This window comes from Lutra lutra, chromosome 9 (genome assembly GCF_902655055.1).
Source record: "Lutra lutra chromosome 9, mLutLut1.2, whole genome shotgun sequence".
NCBI classification, from domain to species: Eukaryota; Metazoa; Chordata; class Mammalia; order Carnivora; family Mustelidae; genus Lutra; species Lutra lutra.
Genome location: NC_062286.1, coordinates 31,373,473 through 31,396,509, shown reverse-complemented (window position 1 = coordinate 31,396,509; position 23,037 = coordinate 31,373,473). Strand labels below are relative to the sequence as shown.

The window sequence follows — 23,037 nt, the reverse complement described above, 5'->3', positions numbered from 1 at the left end:
GTGCTCACACCAAGCCAGAAAGTGAACTCTGATCCTAAAAATAGACAGAGATTCAGATGTTCTAGGGCAAGCTCACTGCAATGCGACCACATAGCAGTGCCCGTGTCAATCCTTTGTCTTTTCAAAGCCGCAAATGGTATCCCTCCCTCTGTGTGCAAATCGCCCAGCCTCTGTGGAGGGCAGTGTCAGGGGAGGGCAGATACTCTCAAGGTTCTCCTGCAGCGAGAGCAGAAAAAGAGAAGTCACTCCATTGCCCTTGAGGACAGCGGTCCATTTAGGAGGAAGGAGAGATGAAATTGGCATATTGAGTCTTTTCGGGGGGCCAGATGCTGGGGTAGGGGATGTTGGCTTATTTTATCCTCTGGAGTATCCTTGCTCCCATCTAGCTCAGAGGAGGTAACTCAATGACTCAATGACTCAGTGGCAGAAACGGACAATGCAGAACTTCAAAAACCCAAGCAGGTGACACATCCTGAATGAGGATCCCATAAACATGCTGTGGGAGCTCAGGACAGGGAGAACCCACTGCTGCTGGGGGGTTCCGGGGTGTTTTCATGGAGAAGGTGAGCCATGAATCTGGACCATGAAGGATAATTTTATTTGTACAGGAAGATGGGGCAGGGAAGGGAAGCGATAGGAATTGAGATGCGGTTGAGAAGTATGGAAATTTGTTCGCAATTTTTTCTGTTATATCTGGTTGAATCCCCCAGTCCAGCAGCTGCTGTCTGAGATTCAGGTCTGCAGGGGTCTCCTGGGAGGCAGATTCTGAGAAGGCGGGTAGTGAGCTGGGCATTTACTGGGGATTGCTGCTGGGGTCCACACCAGGGGGTGGGAGCAGGAGTGGCCAGAGGGGGAGGAGGGCCTGCGATGCCTGCCAATGAGGGTGGGCCCTTCCTTTGTCCCAAGTGAACAAAGGAGCGTGGCCTTTCTTTCCTGCATTGGTCAGTCATTGGATACGGTCTGCCCTCGGAAGAAGCATGACCTTGGATGAGGCCGTAATCTTCAACCAATATAATCCTCAAACACGGTGGACAGCTGAGGCCTATCAGCTGACAACCTTTGCGGCATCTGGCGGGATCAGGTTTCCATTCCCAGAGGGGGATCTGGTGGCAGAGCATAGGGTCCCCATACACAGACTCCCCGAGGGTCCCCTTGCCCTGTTGTGTGCTCAAGGCTGAGGACCATCAGATTCCTTGGGCCTCTCGTCTCTCCTCACTTAGGCGATGGTTGAAACAATAAATCAGCTTGAGTGTGTTGAGCAGATGTCTAACATCTTCCATATTAGACAGGGAGATGAATGTATACATTGTTATTAATTAGTTTATTTGATTGATGAAAAGGAATAAGTTTATTCATCCAAAATGCAGAATTTTAAATCTATATGTAATATAGATTTGAAACAGAATAACACATTCTGATATTATTATTCCTTCTAAATGGGATTTCCAAGGAAAACGTGCAGAACCTGTCATCTTTCAGAGCAAAATGAACACCTCCCCCCCTGCCAGCCCACTGGGGATTCAGAGACGGGAGTGGTTTTTATATCAGTGAAGATAAGCGAAGGCTGCAGCTGTCCGCGCTGTAACCCTCGCTCCAGCTGCTCACATCTCTCCATTGTCTCTGGACTTTCTCACTCCAGTGTGAGTAGTTAACTCTTAAGGAGCTGGGGTACTGATCTCAGTAAACCGGTGGCTGCCTCCACGTTCAGGGGAGTGAATGATCAAAATGGGTCTTGAATAACGTTCCTGTGTGTTCCCTCCACCCACCCAAATGATAATTAAAATGAACTTAAACAAAAAGAGAAGATACTGGCTCATGTACCTGAAAAGCCCAGAAGGCTTCAGGAATGTCTGAACCCAGGGGTTCAAAAAATGTCATCAGATCCCAGCTTCTCTCCATCTCTTGGCTTTGCCTTGTCTTGGTTGGCTCCATTCTCAGATGGGCTTTTCTCCTGCCATGAGCTCCAGAATTTTCAGGTTCATGTTCAGCTGGAAAGAGTGAGCCTCTTTCCCAGGAGCTTGGGCAAAAGTCCCGAGGTTTGATCAACTTGAACAGTCCTAAGGCATGGGTCTGCTTAAGCCAATTACTGTGGCCAGGAGAATGAGTTATGCTGATTTTCCTGTCCTGCTCCTCTAGAATCAGGGTTAGAACCCACCCCCTGCCCCGCCCTTGAATATATGGATTGATACAATGAAACTTAGCAGCTAAAGCCCAAAGAAGAGTGTGGTAGACACAGTCGGTTGCTCTGGCTGATTAGGTGGGATTGGAACTCAGTGTCTTCCTTCCTTCCCCTGGTGTACCTCTCTGTATCACAGGTGATTAAGAGCGAATAAGGACATTTCCCAGACTCTCTTGCAGCTATAATTTCTGCTGTGATTTGATTCCACCTGTTGAATGCTTTCCTAAGAATCTTGCCAACCCTATAGATGTCTCCTCCGTGCTACTGCCTTGCAGGCCCACCCCCTACTTTTTTCTTGCTGGCAGTGCCCACTCCCACTAGAGACTCTGAGAACCCTTCTCAGTCTCTTTGCAGCTGCGTGTTGGGTGTGTATGTGAGGAAGGGAGGACTCCTGGACAAGTTTTCTACCCTCATGACAGAAATGCCCTGGAGAGAGTTAAGAAAAATCTTCCCTCTGGCTTTTGGATGTGGTTGGGAGAAAATGTGCTGTGTGGTGCCGAAGCATCCTTTTTGTAACCCTGTGGCAATAAGCCTGAGGACATAAACTGACTCATGTGCCACTAAATTAACAAATCTTGGAATTGGAAATTGCATGAGAATTTTCTTAAAAAAATTTTTTTTAAGATTTTATTTATTTATTTGACAGAGATCACAAGTAGGCAGAGGGACAGGCAGAGAGAAAAGGGGAAGCAGGCTCCCTGCTCAGCAGAGAGCCCAATGCGGGACTCGATCCCAGGACCCTGAGATCATGACCTGAGCCAAAGGGAGAGGCTTAACCCACTGAGCCACCCAGGCGCCCCTGCATGAGAATTTTCTATTGTTTAAGCCACTTTCAGCTGGATTGTGTGATTATCTGCAGCTGGAAGTGGAGAAAGAGAGAGAGGAGAGACGGAAGCAGGGGAGAGGATAAATTCTAATTCGGCTAATGTCTCTTGTGGAATTAACAGCGACTTTGGGTGTAGGCAGGAAACCACAGTCTTCATTTTTGGGAGATACAAACACTCATCTTTTGGCTTCCCTGGTGCTGAGTCCATGAAGCTTGGCAGAGGGGAGAGGCCGCAATTGCTAGGCTGGTTGGCGTGTGTGGTGTCACCTCCTGCCTCCCATTCTCATTCTCAGTTTATAAAATAATATAGTTCTTCTCCATGCTCCCCCAAGGCTTCTTGTGCCTATTTTTATGTGATCTTCACAAAAAATCTTCAAGGCGGTAGGGCCAATGTTATTCGTTCTGCATTTCTGATGACAAAACTGGGACAGGGACTTAAATGGCTCCGCCAACCTCGCACAGCTGATTAGGAGAGACACAGATTTCCTGACCCTTGTTCTAGTTTTGTTTCTGCTACACTATATTGCTGCCTCTAAACTTTGGCAAAATGATTTTGTGTGGGCGGGGGAAAACAACTGAAGTGTCCAGCCCCAAACAGCCTGCAGGTTCAACCTCTGCTCCCAGAGGGCAAAGGGTCTCACTAGTCTCCCTGGGACCCTATCATGCTCTTGGCCTTCTGTGGCTCAGCAGAGGCGGGGGACCTCTTGCAAAGCTGTCCTTTGGCTCATGCCTGAGTGAGGGGGAGAAACCGCGAGCTCACCCAAGTTGGGGGTGTTTGGGGTGAGTTTGATATCAATAAGGATCATCACACAGAAATGAAGACAAGAGCCACCCTGGGTCAGGACTCACAGAGGAGGGGCTGGAGGGTGGGTCTGGATCCTGTCTGGCTCGGTGTACCTTGCTGTGGGCCTGGTGACGGGCATTTCGGGTTCCTTCACGGGACTCGGCTGCCCTCTGGGCTTGTTTTCCTGTCCTGCCATGGGCTTCCTCATTGTTTCTGTCCTGGGTCACTTCCTTCTCGACTCTGGCCACACGTAACCTCTTTGGCCTCCTCTACATCGCTAGGAGGAAGGGAATGTAATAGAGTAGGGATGAAGGCAGCTCCGGGTGACAAATGAAGCTCTTGCGGCAAAACCCAGGTGGGCGAGGCTGCTTGGGCCACCACTGGCGCTGCTGGGAGAGAGATGGGGTGGCCCTGCCATCTGTTACCCAGGGGAGTGGGTCCTGGGTCCCTGGCCAGCTGGAGCCATGCTGGTGCTGGAGGGGATGGCCAGAGCTCAGGGTCACATGGTGAAAACACCCAGGGGCCAGGGCCCAGCCCTGTGTCAGAGGACAGTTTCTGTAGAAGGGGCTCAACAGTGGAATTCCCTGAGTGGCTATGCCTTTGCCAGACTCAAGAATGAGCTTTGAACATGGGTTTGGTTTCTCAGACCGCTGCCCTGTGCCTCAGGGAGGGCGACACAAGCTTCTCTCCACTTGGGCCTGCCCTCGCTCTCCTTACGTGCCCCGGGCTGACCTGTATGAGGGCCTGGGCCACAGGTGAGGCCATGTGTTTGGGAATTTTATGGATGACCCCACTGTGGTTTTAACTTCATCTGTCAGAGGGGAGACAAATCAGAAGGAGGGCTTGCTAACTCTCCTTCTAAATCACTTCCAGCCTTTCCTAGTTCCAGGCAGCTCCACATTCCACATTTTCCTTCCTGGTCTCCAAACCTCTCCATGCTTGAGCTCCTCTTCCGACGACAGGCCAGTGTGTGGCTGAGCATAGAGATTGTGGGGGACCCCCTCTTCCCTTCCGGTGTTGGCCCCACAAAGTCAGAGGCGGCTATAGACAAACTGTGAACCCAAATGAACATGAAACCTAATCGGGTTTGGCCCCTAGATGGAATTAGACTATTTTTAGACAAACTATTTTTTTTTTTTTTTTTTAGATTTTATTTATTTCTTTGACAGAGAGAGATCACAAGCAGGCAGAGAGGCAGGCAGAGAGAGAGGAAGGGAAGCAGGCTCCCTGCTGAGCAGAGAGCCCGATGCGGGACTCGATCCCAGGACCCTGAGATCATGACCTGAGCCGAAGGCAGCGGCTTAACCCACTGAGCCACCCAGGCGCCCCAAGAGACAAACTATTTTAATAGCCTCCCCACCTGCTTTAAGTTCAGACTTTTCACACCTCCCTGAAACTTTCATTTGTCAATAATCTGTTTCGTTTAATTCCGAACTGCCGCTCAAGGCGTGATGTGAGCACCTGGCCCCTGAGTGCCTGTGGGACGAGCTGTGACACATGGGCCAGCTCTCCAGCGGATGGGGTCCCGGGGTCCATGAGAGAGTGGCTCATTGACTTTGCTAAACCTCCTCTTTTATATCATTGTGCTCAATACTACGTCCAGATGTCAAACTAAGGTGGGGATGTTGGTACTCAGTAAATGCTTTCTGAATAAATAAATTACTAAAAAATGGGGAATAGCTTTAGTTGAGGCTCTCTGTGGCACCTTGTCTCCCCCTTTCTGGATTCCCCTTTCTTCCACTGATGGCCTCCACCTTTGGAGGCCACAGTGTCCTCACAGGGCCCCCCCCCCCAGTAACCCCAAGCTCCCCCCAACCCCTTTGGTCTGCCCTCCAGGATCCTATTCTGGGAGATTGGAATGGTTAACTCAAAGGAAAGAATCCTCCTAATGGTAGACCTCCAGACATTGGCAAATGGGTCAGAGAACAATGTTTGGTGGGGATGAGGTGGGAGTGGGGACAGCCAGGAAATGTTTCTGGAATCCCAGCTCTGTAAAGCTGGCTATCTGAAATGCAAAACTCAGTTAGTGGAAGCAGTGGTGCTTGTTCTTATTCAACCCTTTCTGTGGATGAGCTAAGTGAAAGGAACAATACACAGCCGGAGAGCTGTCCCTCACGAGAGCACAAGAACCAGAAGATACCCAGTCACTGGATTCCAATTTAGACTACAGGGCATGACTGCAAAGTTTAAAAACATATGTTCTAGGATGTACAAGTTCACACGAAGGCTATCCTTTAATGGGAGCAGGTCACTTGTTTCTGTGATTTGTTTGTTGTTTGTTTTTTAACAAAAACCAACCTGCATGGAGAATTGCCTTCAAGTCAGCCTGGCAGACACACCAGAAGAGTATTCTCTTAAATTTTTGTTAAAAAAATAAAAAAGGAGCATGATTATGACCCTTAAGCATTATTCTTTGCAACAAATGACTTTTAAAAATAGTTTTATTGGGATATAAGTGATGTACAATAAACTACACATATTTAAGTGTGTATTTTGATGAGTTTTGACATGAAACCCATCACCACAACTGAGACACGAATGCCTCCATCACCCCCAAAACTTCCCTTGTGTTGTCCCTTTGTATTCCATCTCTCTTTCCTATGCACCCTTCCCTGTCCCAGGCAACCACTGGTATTTGGTGGTAAATAAGCGTCTTTTTTAAAAATTAGATTTTCCCTAAAAGGCGGAGAATTTTCTAGCTCTGGGGCTGTGGTCATGATGGGAGGTCCCCAAAAGAAGTCCAGGGCAGCTCTCAGCAGGTGCACAACTGTGGGAATAACACGCAGCCTTCAAGGAAGGTACTATTTGTTTGGATATGTAAATCCTGGTACGGCTTTCGAAGAGTTAACCACATTTTTTTTTACATTTTATCTTGTATCTGGCGACAGTCTGTAGTTGGAATCTACTCACCCGAATTAACTGGCCAGTGGTACAATTACACATTCAAGCCGTCAACTGGGAAAGTAACAGTCCTTGCTTCTTACGCCAAAATGGTGTCATTTGAGGAATTCCAAACAGCCTTCAGGACATAGTTTTTCTTTTCTGGCTCTGTCTTCTATGAGGGAATTGCTCCCTGAACTTGTTTCTCATGCCTTGATACTGCATTCAACCCCGGTTCGTGTCCACGCTATGCTCGAAATAGTGGCAAGCCCATCCCACCCTTTCCGTGTCTTCTGTCCGTCTCTTAGGGGACCTCCTGCCTTCCTCACCCGAGTTACTCAGGGCCCGTTGGCCCCTTCAGCCTCTTCTCTGATTCTCCAGCTTCCAGTCTTCTCCCTCTTTCACTCTCTGTGTATCAGTGGATCTTTATGAAAGGCGAATTCGTTCAAATCATTCTTCTGCTTCAAATATTTAACTTTGCGCCTTTATAATGTGGCTCCCATCTACCTGTCAGTTCACGTCCCCACCTCCCCCAACTCAGCCTGCTTTTTTGGGACTGCAACCAGGAAGGATTTTAATAGAGCTCCAGAGAGGAGAGGGGCACCCACGTGTGCTCCCATTTCTACCCCCATTTCCCGAGACTCACTTTCTAACCATACCAATTTGGGAACCCCAGAATGTGCTATCTGCTCTCCTCCCCAGCCTGTTATTTCCTGTGCTTGAACTCCCCTTTCTTCCTCTTCTAGAAGACTTTGCATGCTTTCTCTCCTCAGCAACTATAACTACCCTGACCATTGTGGATAGCGATTTTTTGATTGGACACTAATCAGGAGGGCAGGGACCATCTGTGTCTTTCATTACAGGATGCCTGCATGGCGCACTCATGTTTGTGAATGGAATGAACCAACACATCTTGTCTTATCCCTAAATCAACATCTGATAACCTTTAGGACTATGTCACTAGTGAGGAGGATTTAATAAGTCAGACGTTCATAGCTGATGGAAAGTATTTGTAGCCTGATACTAAAATGCTGTTCACTTACCATTTTTTTTTCTCTGCCCAACTCCCTTCTCCCAGAGACTTAGTCTCACTCCCTTACTTCCTTTAGGTCTCTGTTTTTTTTTTTTTTAAAGATTTTATTTATTTATTTGACAGAGATCATAAGTAGGCAGAGAGTCAGGCAGAGAGAAAGGGGGAAGCAGACTCCCCGCAGAACAAAGAGACCGATGCGGGGCTCGATCCCAGGACCCCGGGATCATGACCCGAGCCGAAGGCAGAGGCTTCAACCCACTGAGCCACCCAGGCACCCCAAGGTCTGTGTATTTTGAATAGAAAGGCCTGATGACTTCCTATAAAAGAGCGATGACCCACTCCCAACAATCCCTATTTTCCTATATCTCACTTACCCCACCCTTCATACCTATTACCATTTGACATACATGTACTTACGTGTGTATTCCTTTACGGTCTACTTGTTACCATTAGGATACAAATTTTCTTTTATTATTTATTTATTTATTTATTTATTTGACAGAGAGAGATCACAGGTAGGCAGAGAGGCAAGCAGAGAGAGAAGGGTCGGGTGGGGGGGGGGAGCAGTTTCCTGCTGAGCAGAGAGCCTGATGCGGGGCTAGATCCCAGGAACCTGAGATCATGACCTGAGCTGAAGGCAGAGGCTTAACCGCTGAGCCACCCAGGTGCCCTAAGATACAAATTTCTAAGGGCGAGAATTTTTCCATTTGATCCCCTGCTGCATCCCCAGGGTCCCCACAGTGTCCGCCCCTGCCACATAGTAGGGGCTTGTATGTATGTGTTCAAAGAACGAATATGCACAGAGAGCAACAGCACGTGTCTTTGGAGGATGGCGCTGTGTATTTCAGTGTCAACATGCTAGAATGAATGAAATACCAGCTTGCATGCGGGAACAGTGGCAAGCTGGGGTCATAGGGTGGTGTAGAGAGTTCCAAGAATGAAAACAGCCTCTTTCAGCCTCAAACAATATGAAAAATGTATTAAAAAAAAAAAGTTATCACCCTGTGTCTGGAATACTAATAATGTATGTGAAGAAACAAGATCAGAGCAAACAAAGAAAAGTGAATTCTAATAAATCAGAGAGAGAGAGAGAGAGAGAAAGAAAGTGAGAGGCTCGGCCACACCAACCTTTAGATGCCACCAGCAGATCTTCCGTGTTTGCTCTAAATTCTGTAAGTCAAGTGCACTGACCTATGAGAAGAGACAATGGCAAAGACAAACTGAAAGCTGGGGCTTTATTTTAAGAAGAAACCCCAGGGGTTATGGGCGATTTCACTGAGATTCAGCTCAGTCTCACAGGAGCTTTGAGCTGCCAATTCGTGGGCCCGAGTCTATCTTGGCTTTCCCTCCACCTGTCCACTGGGCTCAGGGCAAGCTGCTCCCTCCTTCTGGGCCTGGGCCTCCACCAGCAGGGGAATTCGGGAGCTGCAGAAAACCCACCTCCAAGGTCTCATCCACCTATAAAGTTCTGCAATCCCGAGTCTTGATAGGGTTTTCAATTTGTCCTCATTAATGCAGAGATTCAATTAACCAGGACAGTAAATTCCCTGAGCATTCTGCTTAATTGGATTTTTACTAAAATAGCCTCAAATTTTGTTTACTGCATTAAAGAAAAAAAAAGTTTTGTTTTTGTTTTTTTTTTTGTTTTTTTTGTTTTTTTTTGCATTATTTTACATCGGCCATTCCCTGAGCCGGAACACCCTCCCCTCTACCCTGGACGAGCCTGGGCACCGCTCCCTTGGGCATTATGGTCAGTGGAGGAAGCAGAGGAAGAGGCAGGTGCAGAGAGAACGCAGAGCGACCACGGAATCACTCCAATTGCTGGTCTGCAGTTTGGGAGTCAGGACTGGGCTGGAGATGGGGGGTGCTTTACACGGGACGTGATAGAAATGTTTGGGTTTAGATTGGACTGTGCTTTCTCGGTACCTGAAAATGATGCAATGAGTTCGTTGTGAAAGTGGCTGGGAAATGCACCGGCTTGAGCTGTCATTTGGGGCTGGGGGGAGGGCCCCCCCCCCCTCCCCGGTGAGGAGTCAAAATGTCGTGGTGGGAAAGAATAAAGTTGTTTTCCCCTTGTGCCCTGAGGATTCTGGCTCATGTGGTAGATCATTTACCCCAGGTATTTTTTATCTTTCCCTTCCAGTCAAATAACCTGTGAGGCTCATGAGAGGGCCTCCCTGTCCCCATGGATCCTGAAGTCCCTTTACCTCGTATGGCATGCAGGCCAGGGCTTTATGACACAGTGTCCTCTCAGCTACTGTTAGCTTCGTATTTGTGAGACCTGCCTGTCTGGGCGTGAAGGCGGCCACCATGCTAACTCGCTCACCATAAGGGGACGTGTGGGGACAGAATTCTGAGAACCGCTTGGTGAAGACCAAATTCTAAATGACCAGGTGGCTTTAGAGAACTGGCATAGCCCCTCTGGACCCCTGCTTTCTCTTTTTTTTTTTTTTTTTTTTTTAAGATTTTATTTATTTACTTGACAGACAAAGATCATGAGTAGGCAGAGAGGCAGGCAGGGGTGGGGAGGGAAGCAGGCTCCCCACCGAGCAGGAAGCCAGATGTGGGGCTCGATCCCAGGAACCTGAGATCATGACCTGAGCCAAAGGCAGAGGCTTTAACCCACTGAGCCACGCAAGTGCCCCTGACATTCTATTTTTGATATTTTCTGAGTTCCCTTCATTTTGTCTAGCTTAAATTTTGAGTAACTGGGAGATAAAATTCAAGACCAAGTCCCACCATACTTATACCTGATGTGTACCAGGTATTTTCCCAGATGTCAAGGGATGAATCCTCAAGCAAGTATTATTACCTCCAATAAAGATGCAATTTAAGAGCGGACCGAAGGTCATGGAGTATAAATGTTTGATCACCACCGTTGAATTACAGCTGTGGTTTGAATCCAGGCCTTCTGATTCCAAGGCTAGTGCTCTTTCTACTCTCAGCTTTTGTTAACTTACAGATTATTTGACTTATTTAATAGTGTTTTCAGTCAGGGCTTGAAGTTGAGAGTGAGGAAATGAGTGTTATTCTTTTTCAACTCCTGTAAAACATGTCCTCTCAGATACACGTTCATCTCTTCTTTCAATTACGGGAGGAAGAGAAAGCAAGGAGAGCGGGGAATGGAGATAATGCGGTTGACTCTCAAGTGGGAGAAGGAAACATAACTCCCAGGAGAAGCACAATTTTCTCTTCTAACCCCTAGTTTCCAGCTTCGACATCATTGGTCCCCAGCTGAGATGACCAGTCCTGAGCCAAAAAATATCATTCAGTAAATATCATTCACACATCACTATCAATGGCTAGCACTCCATGAGCTTGGTCCTCTCTACCATGCCCTGTAGCCATGGCACTGCTTGGGGGCTGGGCATAGAGAAGCAGAAAGGAAGAAAGAAAAAAACAACAAAGTGGTATGCTTTGCTCTCTGTCTCTGAGCACGAGGATTCCCTTTTGTCCCACCTCCCCCCCGACCCCGGTGGAGTACTCCCAGTCTGTGCCCCACTGTCTTCTGGGATTTGAGCTGCTCCGAGTGCAGGCAGGGAGACGGCTATTGGAGGAAAAACTACTGGCAAACTCACCCCTAGGTTCATGGTGCTTTGATCCCTGTCTTTTTCCCAGGTTCACCGGCTACGGTTTACTTCTCAGAGTTCTCAAACACCTGCTCCAGGCTTGTGGCAGGAGAGACAGAGTCATCCCAATCTGAGTCAAGAGAGGTGGGCTTTCCTGCTCCCCTGCATTCACTGGCTAAGGGACTCGGGGTCGGGGTTAAGTGGCCAGCCACTTTCACCTCTTCTGGCTGTGGGCAAAGGGGGTTTCCGCAGCCCGGGAGCAGCCCTGGAAAGAGAGAAAACACGGAAGGGTGGGGATGGAAGCCATCAGAAGAGACTCGAGAGAACCTTGGAGGAGAGGCATGCCAGTTTGGGCAGATCCCAGAGCAGACTGTGACCAGGTGACCCAAGGACCCACAGGATGCTCATCTACGGGTGAGGTGGGGGCACCCTGTTCTGATCCATCCACTCCAGACACCACAAGCGTGACTTAATTGTGCTCTGTGTCCACCTTCAGGTTGAATTGAGACAGATGAAATGCCCACAAAGGGCTTTCAATTTCTGTGGTAAAATGGTTTAAAAGCCCCCCTGGCTTTTAAAGCAATTATTTCTGGCTCAAATGTTCCCCAGGAGACGCCTGCTATTTCTTAGTGCTCTTTTGCTTTGAGCTTCTCCATCTCCTTATATCAACAGATCCCCGAGTGTCCCAGCCGCTGTCACACATTCTTCCTGGACGCTCCACATACGTGTGGGTTATATTTGGATATGGGGAAAGAGCCTTCCTGGTGGTGTCACACGGCTCCCTCAATGATGTACTACAGAGGAACCATCTGGTGAAGAAGACCTTGCATGCCTTGTGTGAGATCCGCGTTGAGACACGTGTGGTCATGAGCCAAGCAAAACCACCAAGCTGATCACTGAGCCGTGGTGGGAAAGATGGGAATGACCCTTACGGCAGTATGGTGACCTCAGACCTCCCCTTTGCTTGGAATTTTTTGTTTGGTTTGGTCTGGGTTTTGGTTTGGTGTTCGTACCAACACAAATCCAAAGGACTGACAACCTTCTTCAAATATATCCATGAAAACCAGCACTGCAGTCCAAAGGTCGATCTCAATTCCAGCTTTCCGAAGCTTCAGAGGGCTAAAGTATGCAGTGTTTATTTTCTTTCCAGATCTGGAAGCAGTTCTAGCCAGCTTGGGCAAAAAGGAGAAAACCAAAAACGAGGCTGAATAATTGCATGGAAAGGGCAGGACACAGCCAAGCCCAGCACGGCAGAGCCATGAGTGTGGCCAGCTTCTCGCTCCTCTTCTTGTTCCTACTCTTTTTCTCCATACCTCGACTCAGTTCTCTTTCGTTGCAGACCTGCTTCCTCCAGAGCTGGTAAAGGGGGAGGCTGACAACCCTGGTGAACAGCGTCATAGCTTCTGCATTGGAGATAGAGTGACCCTTTTCCTGGTTCCAGGATGGAAAGTGCTGGAAAGGTCTTTGATTATCCCAGCTTGCATGTCAGGGATTGCCCCCACCCCACTCCGACAAATCAACTGGGAGATAAGGTTCATGGAAGAACATGGAGGCTCCTAAGGTAGATGTGTGGGTGGGAAAGGGCAAACCATTCATTCATCCAGCCAGCCAGCCATCCATCCAGCCATCCAACCATCCATCCATCCAACAGAGTTTTGTTGAGCAAAACTTCGAGACTGACTGAGGGGTCAGAGTCTGCACTGACTGGGGAGAGGTGACCTAGAGGTTGGGAGATGAAGGTGAAGAAAAAAGGCAACGGGCACTTCACGCTCAGCAAAGTCCCAGATGTAAGAAGAAATGAGATGCTTGTGCCAGAACGTAGGTCAGCGACTCCTTCACAGCTGAGTCCTGCTCGGGGAAAACTGCTGGTCCCACGACAGACAAAGTGTCTAATAGCGTAGTTGTTTCATGTTCTGGTGCGAGTTCCCTTACTCGTGGTCAAGCAGGGCCAGTTCAAGCTCCAGCAGTGGGGCTGCAGATGACGCTCGGAGTAGCTGTGCCCGGGGAGATGCTCGCACATATTCTACAGGAGACATGTATGAGAATGTTCACAATAGCTTTGTTAGCTTATTGATTTATTTATTTTTAAAGATTTCATTTATTCACTTGAGAGAGAGTGCATGTGGGAGCACAGAAGCAGAGATGAGGGGTGGAGGGAGAGGGAGTCCTATGTGGGGCTCGATCCCAGGACCCCGGGATCATGACCTGAGCCAAAGGCAGACACTTAACCATCTGAGCCACCCAGATGCCCCAATAGCTTTGTTTGTAACTAAAAAAGGTAACAACCCAGACGTCCATAAACAAAAGAATTAAGAAGTGATCATGGTATAATCAGACAGTGGAATCCTATGTAGCTCAGATAATGAATAAAATCCAGCTACATATATAAACGTGGACGAACTTCAAAAATATCGACCATGGAGTAAAAACAACAAATTGAGGAGATTATCATTAGTATAGATTCATGAGATGAACTTCGAAACCAGGCACTAATAATATAATGGTTAGGGATCCCTTATAGATGGATTGAAACCTGGAAGAAAAGTTAGGGAGTGAATAATACATCTGTCAGGTCAATGGCTTGCCCAACCCCCGTCCAGGGGTGGAGAGTGGATTGGAAAGGGGCCCAGGGGGGTGCCTGGGTGGCTCAGTGGGTTGGGCCGCTGCCTTCGGCTCAGGTCATGATCCCAGGGTCCTGGGATCGAGCCCCACATCGGGCTCTCTGCTCAGCAGGGAGCCTGCTTCCCTCTCACTCTCTCTCCCTGCCTCTTCGCCTACTTGTGATCTCTCTCTATCAAATAAATAAATAAATAAAATCTTTAAAAAAAAAAAAAAAGAAAGAAAGGGGCCCAGGAACAGAAGGAGCTTCAGGGTATTGGCCGTATTTTCTTCCTTAAGCTGGGTGGTAATGTGTGGGTTCTTGGCCTTACTATTACTCTTTAAACTGTACATATAGGTCATGCACACTCTTTTGTAATTATGATTTATTGCACAGTGAAAATATTTAAAAATATATTTTGTCAAAGCTATAACTTCCCCCAACCCCACATCAATAACAGGTAGAAGTTAGTGCGGGTGAATGGTATGAGCCTCAAAGGAATGAGAACTTTTCCAAATGTGGTGCCTTGAAGATCTGGAAGCGCATCAGTGAGAGAGGAAGGTAAGCCACTCCCTGTCCACTTGCCGTGGGTACCAGCAGCTTGACTCAGGTGTGTCCCACTGTCCCAGGGACCTCCTGCTTACATGGCCTGGGGACCTCACCTTACCTACTTGATAACCCTTTCTTCCTCCACCACAATCCTCAGGATTTAGCCTGTTTTGCTTTCCTTTTCTCTGCATTCCTACGGCCACCAGCTGAGAAGGGTGCAAAATCCTAACTTTTCCATTTTTTTAAATTCCCTTCCCACCCCACCCCCAAGCCCCAAACAAGTGCACAGGTCCATTTGGAGTTAAAAGTGTGAAAGCCTGTTGGATAGTGCAGAAATCTTTTCTCATAGCACTCCCAAAGTTTGTTCACTCACCATCTGATTACCTTTTTAGGGAAGGTTTATCATTTGCCGGCTGAAGTTTATTTTACATTGTGTCTGGTTTGCAAACATATTCTTTGTTGACAGCTCTAGTTTGAAATGTTTGGGCTTACTTTGCTCTGGGGTAAAACACGCTGTCAAGTCTTTTTTAAACTGCTGGTCTTTCTGGCCCTGGACTCCGGCATCCAGTAACCTTAGAGACATAAAAGCTTTGAATTAGGAGGGACCCTGGACATCTCCCATTGGACTTCCCACCCGATGAAAGAATTTTTCCTGAAACATGCCAGATCACGGGCCTCTGAGAGCTTGCTTTTTAAGGGCATTGTTGAGAGTCCCATAAGTTACAAACTCCCTATCAAACTTAGCATCCATTTTCACTTTGTCGTCAAGAACCAGCAGTCAGCACGAGCATTTTGCAAGTTTGCTAATTAAATTAAATTGAACACAGACTCTTGCAAAACCGGTTTCCGAGACGTGGCAGGTCCTACACTGGTCACAGACACCTTTAATCTACTTCATATAATCACATCCTGGATTAGGAGGGACCAAGGAACAAGAGAGGAATTGGATCTATCCACACACTTGGAAATAGGGCAGAGAAGCCCGGGGATTTGGCTAATCGCTTGAGAGTCCTGCATGCATATTTCCCTCTGTCCCTTTGTCTCTGCTTCTTGCCTCCTTAAAGGTACAGAAGCAAATGCAGACGGTGACTTTCCTCAAAAAGGAAACTCATCACTAGCCCCCAAGGAGGGGAGCAGTTCTGTGCTCTGTCATCCCTTACTACCCTCTGTCTTCCCCACCGCCTGAGTTCCTGGCTGCCTTTTCCCATTAAGCTGGGCCCACCCCAGTTTTTGAGCCCACCTCAGGGACAGTGTGATGTGTGTTACTAGTTGCCTCTTCCACCTGTCTCCCTACCTTCGGTTCTGCTCTGCCAGGGCCTGGAACCAAGCTGTGACCCCAGGTGCGGTCACTGTTAAGTGGGTTTGGGCCCTGAGCCATGCTGGGACGTTGGTGGCCCAGGTCCTTCAGGGTAAGGAAGGAAGCCAGCCTGGAAAAGGCCAGAATTAACTATGGGACAGCAGGGTTGTTCTATACCGGAATCCCAGTCTCACACAAACTGGTGAGGGTTTCTGGGCTAAAGGAGGGAGCCGAAGATGTTCTTTAAAATTGGGGGGCAGGAAGCCCAAGGCTGGGTGGGGAGGGGACAGTTAAGGATGCTGACCCAGTCTGAACACAGAGCAGGCGAGATGCTGTGGGCATGGGAAGCACAGGCAAGGTTGAGAAATGCTGGGTGCGCCCTGGCTGGTGGAGTTCTGAGGGCCTCTGTGGCAGGAGGTCCGCTGACCTGGGGAACTGGACCCTTGACGGTGTTGCTGTCAGAGCCGGTGCAGGTGGGACTTGCGGGGCTGAGTTGTCAGGGACAGGGTCCAGCCCATGGGGCTCCAACCTGACCATTAGGGAGGCCAGGGTGCCCCTCCCCACCCCCCACCCCCCATCCCCAGGGAACCAGAGGTGGGAGCAGGGGTGGGTGGCTGGCTGACAGGGAGCTGGATTAGGAAACATAGAGATCATGCAGCAGATTATAAAAGTGAAGCACACCTGTGTTCAGTAGTCAATACAATACCGGGTGGTTGGTGTTATGCCCGAGTTTTTGCATCTGAGAGACCACCAAGGAGCCAAGCACCGATGCAGTCGCACAAGGGTTTATTTGACAAGCTTAAGCTTGGGCCCAAGTATACCTGACACAGCGGAGTAGGGACTTGGACCCCAAACCAGATTACAGTCAGAGTTTTTAAAGGCAGAGTAGGGGTGGACTCCACGGTGGGTGAGGACAAAGGGGGTTATGGATGATGTACGTCTCTAAGGAATCAAGGTCTCCAGGACCTTGAGGGGCTAGCTATTGTTGGGAGAGAGGTTATTTATTACCAATAATAAAAATCTTCTCGTGAGACCCTTTAGATGTATATCAGTGGGCCATATGCTTGGGAATGATTCTTGACACTATCTTGGAGGTTTAGAGATAAAGGAATTGTTAAAGTAGACTTACAGGATCCTGGTCAGACCTGTTGAGGTAGGGGGTTGGTCAGGCTAGGATTGTCCTTAGCAAAATCTCAAGGTGAGGGCAGTTAAGTCCCCAGGGGAGAGCCACTCTGTCTGTTTCAAGGGCTTGTCAGTAGGTGAGGAATTTTAATGATTTTCTTCTGCCTCTGTTTCCCACATCAGCTAAACTTGAAGTGGGATGGCCTTAATTTTCTCAGCCTCCACATTTCCCCCTGAGCAATTTTGACCCTTAAATCTTTAAGGTTGTTGAAGGTGGAAGGTCTCATCTTCTGTAACTTCTTCCTGCTCAATAGGGTTGTAGAGTTGTCCCTACCTACTCAGGTCAACACTGGTCAGTTGGGAAATGTGTAGAGGAGTTATGAAAGACAGAGGCAGCTGAGCCCAGGGGTTTAAATCAATCATTAAAGGAGAGAGGGACTGCTTAAAGTGCTAACCTGATGGCGCGCCTGGGTGGCTCAGTGGGTTAAGCCTCTGCCTTCGGCTCAGGTCATGATCTCAGAGTACTGGGATCGAGCCCCGCATTGGGCTCTCTGCTCAGCAAGGAGCCTGCTTCCCCCTCTCTCTCTGCCTGACTCTCTGCCTGCTTGTGATCTCTCTCTGTCAAATAAATAAATAAAATCTTTAAAAAAAATAAATAAAGTGCTAACCTGAGTAGGTCAGAACCCAAGAAATATTTTGTGATGATCTGGAACATCAAGATGGCTGCACTTATGTCAGGGCTAGACTCGAGGTGGGTATAGCCTTGTTTTTCTTGGCTTCCACAGTTGGCATGGGGGACGGGGGAGGGAAAGTCAATGCTGGGGGAGGGAAGGATGAGAGTTTGGCACAGATGCCCTTCTCTGGGCATTGTCTCTCAGGCCAGTGGGACAGTCAGCAGGCAGAGACCGAAGGGGTCATTTTCACAGGGTCTCAGGGAGACAGAGGCCATAGCTGTGTGCTTTGGGTTTAAAGCTAACTCCCAGGGACACCAAGTGGAGAGGAGACATCGTCCTCATGCCCACCTGTGCAGCAACGCATCTTTCTCGAGTGTTGAGGCTAACAGAAAGCATAACTGCATGTCGGTCCCTGCCCCCTTGATGTCATGGAAACAGCGCCTTTGGTAAGGACACAGATGTATTCCCAGAGGGCAGTGTGAGAACACAAGAATCTCCCTTGAAGGCTCTGGAACACCAGAGAATCATTGGTGGGGCTAGAGGGCCTGCATCATGTAGGTGGAGGCAGGAGCCACTGACGTTCCAGATACACCTGTGCCTTTCACCTGGTGGGTACCCACAGCCCAGGAAGACCTAGAAACACTCAGATCAGGGAGCAGAGCTGATGCTCCTAAACGCTAGATAAAGCAATGCAGCATTTTAATTTTCACCTTAACAGCTTTGACAAATTCCCTCCTTCTTTTAGATTCATAGAAGTTTTTTTTTTCTTTTTCTTTTTAATTTTTTATTTATTTGTTTTATTGAGAGAGAGTGAGAATGGGAGAGAAAGAGAGCATGAGAGGGAAGTGGTCAGAGGGAGAAGCAGACTCCCTGCCAAGCAGGGAGCCCGATGCGGGACTCGATCCCAGAACTCCAGGATCATGACCTAAGCCGAAGGCAGTCGCTTAACCAACTGAGCCACTCAGGCGCCCCAGATACATAAGGCTTTTAGGAGTCTGTAAATCACCTTATTTTTCTTCCGTTATTCCAAGGGTCAGCATGCTTTTTTTTTTTTTTCATTTTTTCTTTTTTGGTAAAGTGTCAGATAGTAAATATTTGCAGATTTGTGGGTCATCCAGTCTCTGTTACAGCCGCTCAGCTCTGCCACTGGAGCGCGGAGGCAGCCTCTGGAAGCTATGTCAATCGTCAATGGGACTGTGTTCCAATGAAACTTTACTTGTGAACACTGAAATTGGAACTTCATAAATTTTTTACAAGTTACAAAATGTCCGCCTTCTAATTGTTTCACTAATTTAAAAATGTACAAAGCGTTTTTAACTCGCAGGGTCCAAAGACAGGCTGTGGCCATAACACTATTTAATCCCTATGATGGTGGAAACTGGCTCATGATCGGGTCCCCAGTGCCTGGCACAGGGTCTGACCTATAGTAGGTTCTCAATAAGTATTTGTTGGAGGAGTGAACTCCTCTACTTTACATACAAGGAAATCATGGCTCAAAGAGGTTAATCGACTCTCTCAAGTGTGCGGTGAGCGCTCAGACTCATGAGACGTTTGGCTGGTTGGTTGCAGAGTTGGGTGGTTTTTCTATATCCTGTGCTCATTCCACTAAATCACAGCTTTAATCTTTGCCAAAAAAAATTATATATAATTAGTATATATTTATATATAATAAGTATATATAAAATATTTTATATATAAATAAATATATATTATATATTATATATATTTTTTGCTACATGGAAGTTCACAGAGTTTGGAAACTTTACTGGAACAGTAAACTAACCTGATAGATCCTGCAGTGTCGCCTTTCAACATGGTCAAGTTGCAGAAACTTGACTTCAATTCCTCAGCCCTTTTTTTTTTTTTTAAAGATTTTATTTATTTATCTGACAGACAGAGATCACAAGCAGGCAGAGAGGCAGGCAGAGAGAGAGGAGGAAGCAGGCTCCCCACCGAGCAGAGAGCCCGACGCGGGGCTCGATCCAGGACCCTGAGATCACGACCGGAGCCGAAGGCAGCGGCCCAACCCACTGAGCCACCCAGGCGCCCCAACCTTTTTCTTTTTTTAAAGTCTGGGGACCATGCCATGGCTAGCCTATCCTGGAAGATGGCTGTGAAGGATAACCATATTAAAAAGTCCCCAGGAGACCTGAGCCATATGTATATTCTTCAGACTGGGCATTTTCTTAGAATCACCCTGATGTTTTTGTTGGTGGTGTTTTCAACAATGGCTCTCTGTGAGCAGGGGGCTACACGCCCTAGAAAAATCTAGTCCCCGGTGGAAAAACTGGTTCTCCCTCAAAGTTAGTCTAAGTGAGTCTTTATCTGCACCCCCATCTCTGTCAACTCTTGCACTGTTTCAACTGAAGTCTCTGTCTTGATTACTACGCTTTCTTTTTTTCTCACTCCCAGGACTGGCTCCCACGCTCCTCATTGGCCTCAAGCAGGCCCAGCTCCGCGGGGGGTGTGGTTAACACAAACCACCCAGCATTCCATGCAGGTCAGGACACGTGCTCCTTCCCTGAAGACCTGCGCCCAGGTTTCGTTCTCAGCCAGTGGTTCGGGTGGATTGGTATCCTGCAGGCTCTGCTGGGGCTCTGTCCAGGGGCTGGGCACCACCGTGATGCCTCCCGTGGGTGCTGTCCTGTGCTGAGAAACAGGGGGCAGCAGCAGAAAAGAGACCAGAGTGAAAAGCTCTCGCCCCCCGCTCATCCCTATTTGCCAGAAACTCGCCCAGCCCAAGGGAGTGGCGTCTCGGGGTGGGCATTGGACAGCGCTCCCTGAATACTCTCCTTCAGAGGCCTCCATCTGACCGGTCTTGATTGCCCTCATAGGAGGAAGCATCATTTCCATTCCCCGTTTTTGTTTTTTATTTTTAATAAAAGTAATATACACTCAGGGTGGAAAGTTTGAACATACTGATGAGCATAATGAAAATAAAATCCACCTATAATCACTCTAGGCAGAGGTAACCACTAGCAAACACTGTAGAACAGATCCCTTAAGTCATTTTATATTTATAATTTTCTAAAGATACTACATCATACCATATCACCTGTTTGTCACCTGATTTACATTCTGTCACCTGATAATACAACATGAGCACATTTCCATGTCATTAAGTATCTTTCTACAATATGATTTTTCACTGTTACTTTGGGTTCCATGGTAAATGTGGCACAGTATATTTAACAAACATTCATTGTTCAACATTGAGACTTTTTCTGGTTTTTCATGCTGAGATGAACACCCTTAGTTATAAATGCTTTTATGCATCTCTTGCTGCTTCCTTAGGATTTATTTCTATAAGTGGAATTAATTAGGTCAAAGGCTGTGCACATTTTTAAAGCCCAGATTGCCTTCTAGAGATGATCCAATTTTTGTTTCTACCAATAGCACAAAAAGTCTGTGTTCCCCGGTGCCTGCCAACATATTTTGGATATTTAATAACTTTTAATTTGATGGGTGGAAAACAGTATTTCATGATTGCTTTCTTTTCTTGGACAACTGAATTCATCATTGTGTTCTTTAGCTATTTGAACACAAGCAGGGTTCCTCTTGGAAGGTGGGAATGTGCTCTGGTACCCAGCAGCAGGGGTTGTTTGAATAAAGTAACATTGAGCGGATGTGCAGCATACAAATGAGAAGCAAAGAGAGAATGAGGGAGAGGGTGGTGACCTTCTAGAACAGTCTCTAGTTATTTAAAGAAAACTCTCTTAACATGTGGGTGAGGGTAGTGAGTTTAAGGTGGTGATGTTCTCATTTCTTTTTTTTTTTTCTTTTATTTCAATCTCAAGTTTGTTTCTGAGTGGGTAATATCATCACATAGACAGAAATTCAAAAGATATAAAAGGGTGCACAGTGAGAAGGTCTTCACCCATGACCCAGCCAACAAGGTTGCCCCTCCCTAGAGGCAATTGTATTAACAGTTTTTACATATCTCACAACAGCCTTGGTCCCTGGACTAGCAGCAAAATAATCACTGGGGAACTTGTTAGAAATGCAAATTCTCATACCCCACCCCAAATGTACTGAAGAAGAAATTTTGTATGTTGGGGGGAGGCCCAGAAATCTGTGTTTTAACAAACTCCCTTGGTGATTCTTTTTTTTTTTAAATAATTTTTTTAAAATTTATTTTCAGCATAACAGTATTCATTGTTTTTGTACCACACCCAGTGGTCCATGCAATCCGTGCCCTCTCTAATACCCACCACCTGGTTCCCCCAACCTCCCACCCCCCCCACCTCTTCAAACCCTTCAGATTGTTTTTCAGAGTCCATAGTCTCTCATTGTTCACCTCCCTTTCCAATGTCCCCCAACTCCATTCTCCTAACTCCCCATGTCCTCCATGCTATTTGTTATGTTCCACTTGGTGATTCTAGTGAATGCTGAAGTTTATGAACTGGTGCTGAAGATCTACTATATATAGTAATCTTCAGTATTCAGTATATATATATATATTTTTTTTTTTTAAGATTTTATTTATTTATTTGACAGACAGAGATCACAAGTAGGCAGAGAGGCAGGCAGAGAGAGAGGAGGAAGCAGGCTCCCTGCTGAGTAGAGAGCCCAATGTGGGACTCAATCCCAGGACCGTGGAATCATGACCTGAGCCAAAGGCAGAGGCTTTAACCCACTAAGCCACCCAGGCGCCCCAGTATTCAGTATATATATTTGGTGTATCTTCAGTATTCTTATACTCTTCCTCTCTCTCTCTCTCTATATATATACTCATACACACACAAATATACATCAATTTCCTCTTTTTTAACATGTGTTTTACATTAATATTTTTGGAGATCACAGGTCCTTTTAAATTTTTTTTAATGCCATATATAATGTTTAGAGTTTTACAAATATTTTTAGGGAATTCACAGCCCTCTTTGGGTGTTCATGGACTTCATATTAAGGATTTCTATTGAGTAGGGAAAGATGGCCGATGAAGTGGGGGATAAGATGTATCAAGAAATATGGTGCATTCTTTTTTTTTTTTTTTAAGATTTTATTTATTTATTTTGACAGAGATCACAAATAACCAGAGAGGCAGGCAGAGAGAGAGGAGGAAGCACGCACCCTGCGGAGCAGAAAGCCCAGTGCGGGGCTCGATCCCAGAACGCTGGGATCAGGACCTGAGCTGAAGGCAGAGGCTTTAACCCACGGAGCCACCCAGGAGCCCCAAGATATGGTGCATTCTTCTTGGGAGGGCCATATTTGGTGAAGGCTGGTAACAAGAGAAAGGAGTGCGCAAAACAGGTTTAGAGTGAAGGGATTTCTTTTTTGAGGTGAAATTCACATAAATTCAGTGAACTATGTTAAAGCACACAATTCAGTGGCATTTATTCCATTACAATTCCATCTACAATGTTGTGCAACTGCCCTCTCCTTCTAGGTGTGAGAGAAACTTGCTCAAGGTTCCTGGAGAAGAGGACTTGGTAGAGCTAAGGGTGGAGTATGAGGCCAGGCACCAGAGAAGTAGAACCGGGCAGGTAAGAGCAGGGCGGGTACCTCATGGCAGGGGGTGCTAA

The 23,037-nt window shown here is 47.2% G+C and overlaps 1 long non-coding RNA gene across 1 annotated transcript in view; it reads left to right on the top strand.

Annotated features, from left to right (window-relative positions):
* LOC125109704 (uncharacterized) overlaps positions 1 to 22,584 on the top strand; it is a 34,099-nt gene extending 11,515 nt beyond the window's left edge. The window contains exons 2-4 of the long non-coding RNA XR_007130344.1: positions 11,944 to 13,093; positions 14,331 to 14,431; positions 22,535 to 22,584. This is a non-coding gene — a long non-coding RNA (uncharacterized LOC125109704). The remainder of the gene's footprint in view (positions 1 to 11,943; positions 13,094 to 14,330; positions 14,432 to 22,534) is intronic.
* The last annotated feature ends 453 nt before the right edge of the window (positions 22,585 to 23,037 follow it).